The sequence below is a fragment of the Oryx dammah genome, unplaced genomic scaffold (assembly GCF_014754425.2).
Source record: "Oryx dammah isolate SB20612 unplaced genomic scaffold, SCBI_Odam_1.1 HiC_scaffold_23, whole genome shotgun sequence".
In the NCBI taxonomy this organism is placed as follows: domain Eukaryota; kingdom Metazoa; phylum Chordata; class Mammalia; order Artiodactyla; family Bovidae; genus Oryx; species Oryx dammah.
This window is the reverse complement of record NW_024070207.1, coordinates 70405889-70418318: the sequence shown is the minus strand read 5'-3', so window position 1 is coordinate 70418318 and position 12430 is coordinate 70405889. Positions and strand designations below refer to the sequence as shown.

Genomic DNA, 12430 nt, shown 5'->3' with positions numbered 1-12430 from the left:
GGGATTTGATTATAGGACTTCCACAGGACTGGGGAAAACAGAGACTTCAGTCTTGGAGGGCACAAACTAAATTTTGCACACACCAGACCCAGAAGGAAGGAGCAGTGACCCCACAGGAGATTGAATCAAAATTACCTGCTAGTGTTAGAGGGTCTCCTATGGAGGCACGGTTCTGCAGGGGCTCACCACAGGCACAGGGGCACTGGCAGCAGCAGTCCAGGAAGATCCCCCTTCATGTAAGCCATATTGTAGGTCACTGTTAACCCTACCACAGAGCCAGTAGACCACAGGGCTAGGTTGCCTCAGGCTAAGCAACTACCAGAGAGGGAATGCAAACTCACCCATCAGCAGATAATTTACTGAGCAAGGCCCTGCCCACCAGAGCAAGACCCAGTTTTTCCCACAGCCAGTCCCTCCTATCTGTAAGCTTACACAAGCCTTGTAGCCTCCTCCATCAGAGGTCAGACTAAAGAAGCAAAAGAACCACAGTCCCACAGCACCTAAACAAAAACAAAAACAAAAAACCACATTACAGAAAGTTAATTAGGATGAAAAGCAAAAAGTTATGTCCCAGATGAAAGGACAAAGTAAAACTCCAGAAAAACAAATAAATGAAGTAGAGATAGGCAACCTCCCAGAAAAATAATTCAGAATAATGATAGTGAAGATGATGTGGGATCTCAGGAAAACAATGGAGAAGATGCAAAAAAATGTTTACCAGATACCTAGAAGAACTAAAGAACAAACAGAGATGAATAATACACTAGAGGGACTCAATAGCAGAATAATTGAGGCAAAAGGATGGGTAAATGACCTGGAGGACAGAATGATAGAAATCACTGTTGCAGAACAGAATATATAAAAACAAATGAAAAGAAATGAAGACAGCCTAAGAGACCTCTGGGACAACATTAAACACACCAACATTCTCATTATAGGGTTTCCAGAAGGAGAAGAGAAAGAGAAAGGACCTGAGAAAATATTTGAAGAAATAATAGCTGAAAACATCCTTAACATGGGAAAGGAAATAGTCAGCCAAGTCCAGGAAGCACAGAGAGTCCCAGGCAGGATAAACCCAAGGAGGTTGAGACACACAGCAATCAAACTGACAAAAATTAAAGACAAAGATAAAATACTAAAAGCAACAAGGGAAAAAAAGGACAAATAGCATACAAGGGAATTCCCATCAGGCTATCAGCTGATTTCTCAACAGAAACTCTACAAGCCAGAAGGGAATGGCACTATGCATTTAAGGTGGTGAAAGGGAAAAAACTATGACCAAGAATACTCTACCCAGCAAGACTCTCCTTTTGATGGAGAAATCAAAAGCTTCCAGCCAAGCAAAAGTTAAGAGAATTCAACACTATCAAACTAGCTTTACAACAAATGCCAGAGGAACTTCTCTAGGTAGGAGACACAAGAGAAGGAAAGGAGCTACACAAAATAAATCCAAAACAATTAAGAAAACAGTAATAGGATCATATATATCGATAATTACCTTAAGTGTAAATGGATTAAGTGTGCCAACCAAAAGACATAGACTGGCTGGGCAGATGAAAACGTATACATATATGCACTTACACTTACCATATCACTCTGCTTGACACCCCCCCCCCAAACTGTATGCAGTTATTTATATTGTTAGGTTAGTCATGTTCCCATTGTGGCTTGCAATTACAATTATCTTTCATTTTTTGTCTGGCTATTGATTGTGAAAACTAATAAACATCTTTTACTATTGTGATTATGTAACTGTTAATCTCTTAATAGATTTGTATCATGATTGGTCAACAGAAAAATAATAGAATTCTATGTCACGAAAACTACAATTTAATAGAAAAACATATAATCACTTTTTAAAATCCATATGCCTATCAGAATTATCTTGGAATTTTTTGAAAAATACAAATACCTAGGTATTGCTATTCTTCTCCAGAGCTCCAGATATGTTTCTAATGAGCAGACATGTTTTAAAAAGATGGACTATATGATGATCTTTTAGTTTTATCTAGTTTGTTTCACTTTTTCTATTTCATATTCAGTGCTCCCATTTCATTTAGTTTGTTTTCCAATTTCTCCATCTTTTCTTTTTTTTAATGTTCTTTCTCAACCCTTTATTGCAAGCATAGTAGAAAAGCTTTTGTATATATATATGTAAATAATATGTATAATATGTATATTTTAGAAAACATGAAATTTGCCTAAGAAATTTGTGACACTTTGATTCCACTTGCTTTAGTATAAATAGAATACTAGATTTTTAATTTAAAATAGATATGCAACAAGAATGAAAATTTACTATATACCATAGGGCACTATAGTCAATATCTTGTAATAACCTATAATGGAAAATAATTTCAAAACTAATATGTGTGTATATGTATAACAATCACCTTGCTGTGCACCTGAAACATTGGTTTTGTCATTCAGTCATGTCCAACTCTTTGCCACCCCATGGACTGTAGCCTACCAGACTTTTCAATCCGTGGGATTCTCCAGGCAAGAATACTAGAGTGGATTGCCATTCCCTTTTGCAGAGGATCTTCCCAACTCAGGGATCGAACCCTGGACTCCTGCATTGCAGGCAGATTCTTTACCATTTGAGCTACAGGGAAGTCCTCCTGAAACATTTTATGCCAACTATTCTTCAATTATATATATACATATATATATATATATAGAAAAAAAAAGAAAATCATCAAACCACAAAGGAAGAAAGTAAATGAAAAAGAACAGAAAACAAGTAACAAATTTGCAATAAATATGTACCTATTAATAATCACTTTAAATATCAATGCTCCAATCAAAAACAGAGTGACTGAAAGTGAGGGCTAGAAAGAGATATTCCATGCAAATGGCAATGAAAAGAAAGCTGGGAGTAGCAAAGCTCACATCAAACAAAGTAGATTTTAAAATAAAATCTATAATAATAGACAAAGAAAAGAATTATATTATGATAGCAAGGTTAATACAAGAAGAGGATATTATAATCATAACATATATATATATATATATATATATATATATATCTAATACAGGAGAAACTAAATAAAGTAAATATTAACAGGCATAAACAGAGAAACTGACAACAATGTAATAATAGTAGGGGATTTTAACACTCCATTCACATCAATGGACAGTTCATCTAGACAGAAATCAATAAGGAAGCAATAGCCTTAAATGACACATTAGATCACTTGCACTTAAAATATATCTACAGAACCTCCCACTTGAAACAGCAGAATACACATTCATTTTAAGTGAACATGGAATGGTCTCCTTCTCCAGGACAGGTCACATATTAGGACACAAAATAACTTTCAACAAATCTAAGAGGATTGAAATTATGTCAAGCATCATTTCCAACCACAATGGTATGAGACTACAAAAAATTACAGGAGGAAATATGGGAAAACAAAAACATGTGTAGATTAAACAACCTGGCCACTAGAAAACCAATGAAGAAATCAAAGAGGAAATTTAAAAATATCTGAGACAAATGACAAGAAAAACATAAATTTCCAAAATTGATGGGACACAGCAAAAGCAGTACTAGTAAGGAAGTTTATAGTGATACAGACCTATACCAAGAAACAAGAAATGTCTCAAATAAACATGTAATCTACCATCTAAAGGATATAGAAAAAGAAGAATAAGCAAAGCCCAAAGCCATCAGAAGGAAGGAAACAATAACTATCAGAGCAAAAATAAATACAATAAAGATAAAAAATAAAAAAATTTAAAAGATCAAAGAAATCAAGAGCTACTTTTTTTAAGATAAAATTGATAAATTCTTAACTAGGCTTATTAAGGAAAATGTGAGAGGACCCAAATAAACAAAATTAGAAATGAAAGAGGGGAATTACAGGAATACAAGCAATCACAAGAGAATATTACACACAGCTATATTCCAAAAAATTGGAAAACTGAGGAAAAAAAAGGAAACATTCATAGAAACATACAATTTTCCAAGACTGAATCAGGAAGACAAAAAATATGAAGAGACCAATTGCTAATACTGAAGTTGAATCAGTAATCAACAAAAAAAATCCAGGACCAGACAGCTTCACAGAAAATCTACCAAAAACATAAAGAAGAGTAAATATAATTATTTTCAAACAATTTCCAAAAAACTGAAGATAAGAGAACACTCCCAAACTCATTCTATTAGGCCTCAGTTCAGTTCAATCGCTCAGTCCGACTCTTTGCGACCCCATGAATCGCAGCACGCCAGACCTCCCTGTCCATCACCAACTCATGGAGTTTACTCAAACTCACGTTCATCAAGTCAGTGATGCCATCCAGCCATCCCATCCTCTGTCATCCCCTTCTCCTCCTGCCCCCAATCCCTCCCAGCATCAGAGTCTTTTCCAATGAGTCAACTCTTCATCTGAAGTGGCCAAAGTACTGGAGCTTCAGCTTCAGCATCATTCCCTCCAAAGAAGTCCTAGGGCTGATCTCCTTCAGAATGGACTGGTTGGATCTCCTTGCACTCCAAGGGACTCTCAAGAGTCTTCTCCAACACCACAGTTCAAAAGCATCAATTCTTCGGCACTCAGCCTTCTTCACAGTCCAACTGTCACATCCATACATGACCACTGGAAAAACCATAGCCTTGACTAGACAGACCTTAGTCAGCAAAGTAATGTCTCTGCTTTTGAATATGCTATCAAGGTTGGTCATAACTTTTCTTCCAAGGAGTAAGCGTCTTTTAATTTCATGGCTGCAGTCACCATCTGCAGCGATTTTGGAGCCCCCCAAAATAAAGTCTGACACTGTTTCCACTGTTTCCCCATCTATTTGCCATGAAGTGATGGGACCGGATGCCATGATCTTCGTTTTCTGAATGTTGAGCTTTAAGCCAACTTTTGCACTCTCCTCTTTCACTTTCATCAAGAGGCTTTTCAGTTCCTCCTCACTTTCTGCCATAAGGATGGTGTCATCTGCATATCTGAGGTGATTGATATTTCTCCCAGAAATCTTGATCCCAGCTTGTGCTTCTTCCAGTCCAGCGTTTTTCATGATGTACTCTGCATAGAAGTTAAATAAGCAGGGTGACCATATACAGCCTTGATGTACTCCTTTTCCTATTTGGAACCAGTCTGTTTTTCCATGTCCAGTTCTAACTGTTGCTTCCTGACCTGCATACAGATTTCTCAAGAGGCAAGTTAGGTGGTCTGGTATTCCCATCTCTTTCAGAATCTTCCACAGTTTATTGTGATCCACACAGTCAAAGGCTTTGGCATAGTCAATAAAGCAGAAATAGATGTTTTTCTGGAACTCTCTTGCTTTTTCCATGATCCAGCAGATGTTGGCAATTTGATCTCTGGTTCCTCTGCCTTTTCTAAAACCAGCTTGAACATCAGGAAGTTCACAGTTCACATATTGCTGAAGCCTGGCTTGGAGAATTTTGAGCATTACTTTACTAGTGTGTGAGATGAGTGCAATCGTGTGGTAGTTTGAGCATTCTTTGGCATTGCCTTTCTTTGGGATTGGAATGAAAACTGACCTTTTCCAGTCCTGTGGCCATTGCTGAGTTTTCCAAATTTTGCTGGCATATTGAGTGCAGCACTTTCACAGCATCATCTTTCAGGATTTGAAACAGCTCAACTGGAATTCCATCACCTACACTAGCTTCGTTCGTAGTGATGCTTTCTAAGGCCCACTTGACTTCACATTCCAGAATGTCTGGCTCTAGATGAGTGATCACACCATCGTGATTATCCAGGTCGTGAAGATCTTTTTTGTACAATTCTGTGTATTCTTGCCACCTCTTCTTAATATCTTCTGCTTCTGTTAGATCCATACCATTTCTGTCCTTTATCAAGCCCATCTTTGCATGAAGTGTTCCCTTGGTATCTCTAATTTTCTTAAAGAGATCTCTAATCTTTCCCATTCTGTTCTTTTCCTCTATTTCTTTGCATTGATCGCTGTGGAAGGCTTTCTTATCTCTTCTTGCTATTCTTTGGAACTCTGCATTCAGATGCCTATATCTTTCCTTTTCTCCTTTGCTTTTCACTTCTCTTCTTTTCACAGCTATTTGTAAGGCCTCCCCAGACAGCCATTTTGCTTTTTTGCATTTCTTTTCCATGGGGATGGCCTTGATCCCTGTCTCCTGTACGATGTCACGAACCTCTGTCCATGGTTCATCCCTATCAAAATAATTATGACAAAACAGAACTAAAACAAATAATCCTAATATTTTTACAGAAACACAAAAGACCCCAAAGTACCACAGTAATCTTGAGCAAAAGGAACAAACTTAGAGGTATCATGCTTCTTGACTTCAGAATATATTACAAAGCTACAGTAATCAAGACAGTATGGTACTGGAAAAAATATATACATAGAACAAAGAACCTAGAAATAAGCCTACACACATATGCTCAATTAATCTACAACAAGTGAAGCAACAATACACAATGAGAAGTGACAATCTTTCAATAAGTTGTTTTGGGGAAACTGGATAGCTAAAAGAAAGAAATTAGAGCATTTTCTCACACCATATACAAAAATAAACACAAAATGGGTTAAAGACCAAAATGTAAGATCAGAAAAAAATAGCTGCTAGAAGAATACATAGGTAGTTCTCTCTTTGACACAAGCCTTAGCAATATTGTTTTGGATCTATTTCTTCTCTTTCTTTTTCTTTTCTTTTTTTTTTTTTTAGTGTTACAGCTCTATTTTATTTAGAAGATAGCAGGAGAATCCATCCTAGAAGTGTGAGGGCATGCCAACCCAAAGACTCGAAGAGAAGAGAGTGGGGGAGTGCTTGGGGGAGGGAGAGAGAGAGAGGGAGAGAGGGAGAGAGAGAGGGAGAGAGGGAGAGAGAGAGAAATAACACATGCACACGGGAGAGAAAGAGAGAGAGAAAGCACTTTGGCTCCTTTTATATGTTTTTTCCTCCACCTGGGCCTGCCCTATGCAAATTGGGCTTAGCCAGGAGTGCTGTTTGTTCTACTTGAAGTCTTCACTCTGGTCCTCAGACCTTCCTTTGACCTTCCTTTGTTCTATTTTTGCAGGATTTTCCCTTCCTTGTCTTTTAGCCACTGCCATTTTGGACTCCTTTTCCCTATTCTACCTACCTAACATTCCCCCCTCAAGAGATGGGAGGCCCAATTCTTTGGGAATAGGGGCATCAAGGTCTTTCTGGCTACTTCCTGCTGAACTGGGATGGTGAGGGGTATTGGGCTTCCCCCTCTTGCTAGTCTCAAGCCTCAGAGTCCTTATAGTGATGTCCATCTAAGGTTGTGTGATATTTTCTGTGGTTGGCTGTAGTTTTATATCTTTGTTGAACTGGCACTGCATGTTGTAGCTTGTTGACCTGGGCAGAGACAAAACAGATTAGACAATTGACAGTACATGGAATAATCATAAGCATCATCAATATAGGGTAACAAGGACTAGTAGGGCCATTAATCAATTTTAAACTCACATGGCCAGGATGGCTCAAGTCCCTCCTTGTTCAGGGATCAGAAGATCTATCTCCTGTCTGTTTTGGAGTACAGTCTCTGTCAAACTGTGTTAGCTCTTTAGAGTTATCCTGAGAAATTTTATCTCCAGAAACCAGATTTTGGGTGTGTTCACTGGAATGGCACTCATTTGTAGTTCTGAATAGGTATCTGAGATCTCCCAGGGGCTCAGAGGTGTATGGAGTGTCCTCTTCTGTTTTCTTCCACAGTTTGACTCATGAGTGGTGAATCCAGGAGTCATGTCCTGGTACCTTGACTGCTGTGGAGGTAGAAAGTATTACAGGGTAGGGACCCTTCCATGTGGGCTGGAGTTGAGCCTTTGGAGACCCATCTTTCCAGACTTTAATTAGGACTTGAGTCCCTGGAGCATATATTGGTGACTCTTTAGAATCTTTTGGGTCCTGGTTCATACCCCACAAGTGTATATCCTGTTGGAATTGCCCAATGGCCATGGTATAAGACTGGAAGGTCTGAACCTCTGGATCTAGGAAGAGGTCATTGACATAAACAAAAGGTCTCCCATATAGCATCTCATAAGGACTAAGACCACCCTGTTCCTTAGGGGCAATGCGGGTGCAGAGGAGAGCTATTGGTAAAGCCTCCTTCCATCCCAGGGAGGTCTCCTGGGTTATCTTTTTTATTGCTGATTTTAAGAATTGATTGGCTCTTTATACTTTTCCTGAAGATTGAGGCCTCCAGGCACAATGGAGATAATAAGTAATGCCCAATGCTTTCGAGACCCCTTGGGTGACCTTAGAAGTAGATGATGTCCCATTGTCACTTTGTAATGACCTGGGCAGACCAAATCTTGGAATGATTTCATGGAGCAGTTTTTTTTTTTACCACCTCCTCAGCCTTCTCAGTGCGGGTGGGAAAGCCTTCAATCCATCCTGTGAATGTATCTATCATGACTAATAGGTATTTATACCCTTGAGAAACTGGCATCTGGGTTAAGTCCATCTGCCAGTCCTCTCCTGGGTAGGCTCCACATCGTTGGGTGGGCTGGCCCAGCTGGGGTCTTTGAGCTCCTTGGGGGTTGTTTAATTGGCAAGTGGGACAAGAGGAGACCACCTGTCTTATAGTTGTTTGGAAGCCTGTTCCTCTGAAGGACCTTTCTAGTAGTCTTTGGAGGGCCTTTTCTCCTAAATGAGTAGTGGCATGTAAGGAGTTAACCAACTTCCATTGGAGGTTCCCAGGCAGAAAAAGGAGTCCCTCCTTTTGGAACCACCCCATATGATCTTGAAAGCCCTCACTCTTAGCTTTAAGAGTCTCACCTTCAGTATATGAAGGAGTTTCTGGCAAATTAGTCTGTGGAACTAGGGTGGCAACCCCTATTAGGTCATGGTCCTGTAATGCTGCTCTCCTAGCTGCCTGATCAATTGCTTGGTTCCCTCATGCCACTTCTGTGCTCCCTTTTTGGTGTCCTTTACAGCATGAGACTGAAACCTCAGTGGGCAGATGGACTGCCTCCAGCAGTCGAAGAATCTGATCACCATATTTGATTGGGGACCCTCGGGTGGTCAAGTGGTCCCTTTCTTTCCAAATAGCCACATGTGCATGTAGCACCAGAAAGGCATACTTGGAATCAGTGTAAATGGCTATTCTTTTTCCTTTTCCCAGCTCTAAAGCTCGAGTCAGGGCTATGAGCTCAGCTAATTGGGCTGAAGTACCTGGTGGTAGAGGCTTAGCCTCTATGGTCTCAAAATTGGAGACTACTGTATACTCAGCTCTTCTTCTTCCATCCAAGACAAAGTTGCTTCTATCAGTGTACCAGAATTCCTCAGGATTGGTCAGAGAATCTTCTGACAATCCCTCTCGGGGTTTTGTCCAGTGGTCCAAGGTTTCTAGACAAGAGTGAAAGGGGAGAGAGCCCTCGGGGGTAGGCAGGAGGGTGGCTGGGTTAAGAACCTCACAAAGGGATATATCTGAGGATTCTTTGATCAGACATCCATAAATGGCCTTTCCCATTTAGGAGTTGTTTTACTTGGTGGCTGGTAAAAATAGTTAGTTTGCCCCCAAAGGAGAGTTTTAAAGCATCTTCTATCATGGTTGCAATAGCTGAAAGATTTCGAAGGCAGGGGGGCCAGCCTCAGGTAGTTGGATCAAGCCTCTTGGATAAGTAAGCTACAGCTGGGGCTCAGATCCCAACCTTTGAGTTAACACACCCAAGGCTATTCCCTTTCTTTCATGGACATAAAGTTGGAATGCTTTTTCTGGGTCTGGCAACCTCAAGACAGGTGCCTGAGTTAAGGCCTGTTTTAGTGTAGCCTCTGCCTTCTTTTGGGGAGTTCCCCACATTAGTGGGATTGAATCATCTCGTCCCTTTAAGCTTTCATATAAGGGCTGGCCAATTAGACCATAGTTGTGTATCCAGATTCTGCAGTATCCAGTTAGCCCCAGGAAAGCTCACAATTGTTTTTGAGTCGTGGGGGAGGGCAACTGGAGGATTTCTTGTAACTGATCAGAGGACAGCCTCATGGACCCGTGTGTAATCTGAACTCCCAGGTGAGTGACCTTTGTCTCGACCATCTGTGCCTAAGCACAGGAGACTTTATATCCTCTTTCTGTCAAGAAGTTTAGAACCTGAATTGCATGTTGTTGGGCACTTTTCTCATCTGGAGAGCAGATTAGTAGGTTATCTACATATTGTAATATTTTCCCATTAGGTCCCAGGTCCAGATCTAGGAGATCTTGGCTAAGGGCCCGTCCAAACAGGTGGGGGCTATCTCTGAACCCCTGAGTCATCTGTTGGTGTCCAAGTCATCTGTTGGTGTTTTTCTCCTGGGGCCTCCCACTCAAAGGCAAAAAAATATTGGGATTCTTTATCCAGTGGTATGCAAAAAAGTGCATCTTTGAGATCCAAGACTGTAAACCACTTGGCACTGGGTGGGATTTCTCCCAAGAATAGGGATTGGGTACTGTGGGATGGAGGGGGACTACAGCTTCATTTATGATCCAGAGATCTTGAACCATTCACCAGGTTCCATCTTTTTTCTTTACTGAGAGGATTGGGGTGTTACATGGTGAACTGGTGGGGACCAATAGCCAACAAGCAAAGAATTTATTTATTAAAGGCTGTAGTCCCTCCCAAGCCTCTCTTTTGAGAGGGTATTTTTTCCGGTTAGGAAACCGAGTGGGATATTGGAGGACAATGATGACAGGTTCAGCTTGGTGGGCTCGTCCAGGAATCCCCTAGTCCCACACCTGGGGGTTAATTTTGTCTTCCCATAGTTTTTGGTGCCTCTCTATTGAAGGTGTAATTGGTTCTTCAGTAGTAACCAAGAGCTGTAGAGCTCTAGGGGCTGAAAAACTTCCCATCACAAGGGTGGTCCCCAGTTTAGTGAGTATATCTCTTCCCAATAAGGGAGTAGGACACTCAGGGACCACCAGAAACTGGTGGGAAAATATTTGTCCATCCCAGCAACAAAGAAGTGCTCGGGTGAATTTTTTAATAGTTGCTTTTCCTGTAGCACCCCAAATGGTACAGGTTTGGGAGGAGAAGGCTCTGGAGTAGGAGATCAAGACAGAGTAGGTAGCCCCTGTGTCAACCAAGAAATTCTCAGACCTACCTGCCACATCCAGTTACACCCTTGGCTCCAGCCCCGTGATGGTTATCTGTGACAGGCAGGCTGGCTGGAGCAGGCTGCTTCAGTCCTCTTGAACCATCGTAAGGGTAGGTTTGGAGCTTGACCTTGAAGACTCTTGGGTCCCAAGGGCAGAGTGCCACCCAAAGTCCCAGTTGATGGCATTTGTGGCAAGCTGTTCTAGGAGATTTGTCATGGTTTGGACACTCTTTGGCCCAGTGCCCCGCCTGTCTACACATCAGGCATTTGTCTCGTGCCTTGTCCCTCAAGGACTCAGGGTTTGCCATAGGGCTTCTCTGGAGGGCAGCCAGCATCTGGGCATGCCTTCTCTCTTTTTCTCTCCTTCTCCTGGGCCTTTGCCTCCTTCTCCTGTTCTCTGTTATAAAAGGTATTGGTGGCTGTCTGGAGCATCTCATCTAAAGAGGCAGCAGGGCTGTAGCTATTGTACTAAGTCCAGAATGGTAAACTTTTGGAGTGCCTCTTTTAGCCTTTCCAGAAAGGCAATGGGGTTCTCACTGGACTGTTGAGTTATTGTTGAGACTGGGCACAGTCCCACAAGAAATAGGCTTCCTTTTGTTTCCATGGGTGGACTTTCTTAGGGGTGAGTCTTTCTGAAGCTTATCCTACCCAGAACTGTTGCAACCTGAGAGCCAGGTGTCCCCGGGTCAGGGTGCAGATCGCCAGGCAGGCTGAGGCATGACAGCTTCCTAGAGATCGAATCCACAGGCAGGTCAAGGCATGACGGCCTCCTGGGACCCCTGGGACTAGCGGATCCCTGAGCAGTTTGAGGTGTGACAACCTTTTGAGGACCAGATCCCTAGGCAGGTCAAGTTGTGATGAACTCCTGGGACCCCCGGACTGGAGTTGGGCGTCCCCAAGATCACCACTGTGACCGGTACTGGGTAGGATTAGCGGGTTGGATATTATAAGAGTATTTCCTTCCCAAGGCCAGCTATCTTCTGGTTGTCTCTCCAGAAGATTGTAGAGGCAACCTTGTGGGTCTGGATGGGGCTCAGGAAAAGAGCATGAAACAGGAGGGAAGAGGGCAGAGCACAACCTTTGAAAGAATGACATAGCACAAGGGTATAATGTAAACCATTTTGCTTTTTTGCATTTCTTTTCCATGGGGATGGTCTTGATCCCTGTCTCCTGTACAAGGTCATGAACTTTATTCCATAGTTCATCAGGCACTCTATCTATCAGATCTAGGCCTGTAAATCTATTTCTCACTTCCACTCTATAATCATAAGGGATTTGATTTAGGTCATACCTCAATGGTCTAGCGGTTTTCCCTACTTTCTTCAATTTAACTCTGAATTTGGTAATAAGGAGTTCATGATCTGAGCCACAGTCAGGTCCTGGTCTTGTTTTTGT

General features: G+C 41.5%; 1 long non-coding RNA gene across 1 annotated transcript in view; it reads left to right on the top strand.

The window, feature by feature from the left end:
* The first annotated feature begins 717 nt into the window (after positions 1-717).
* The window catches only part of LOC120881969, a 19184-nt gene continuing 7471 nt past the window's right edge, over positions 718-12430 (top strand). Inside the window, exons 1-2 of the long non-coding RNA XR_005725398.1 lie at positions 718-841; positions 4172-4177. This is a non-coding gene — a long non-coding RNA (uncharacterized LOC120881969). The remainder of the gene's footprint in view (positions 842-4171; positions 4178-12430) is intronic.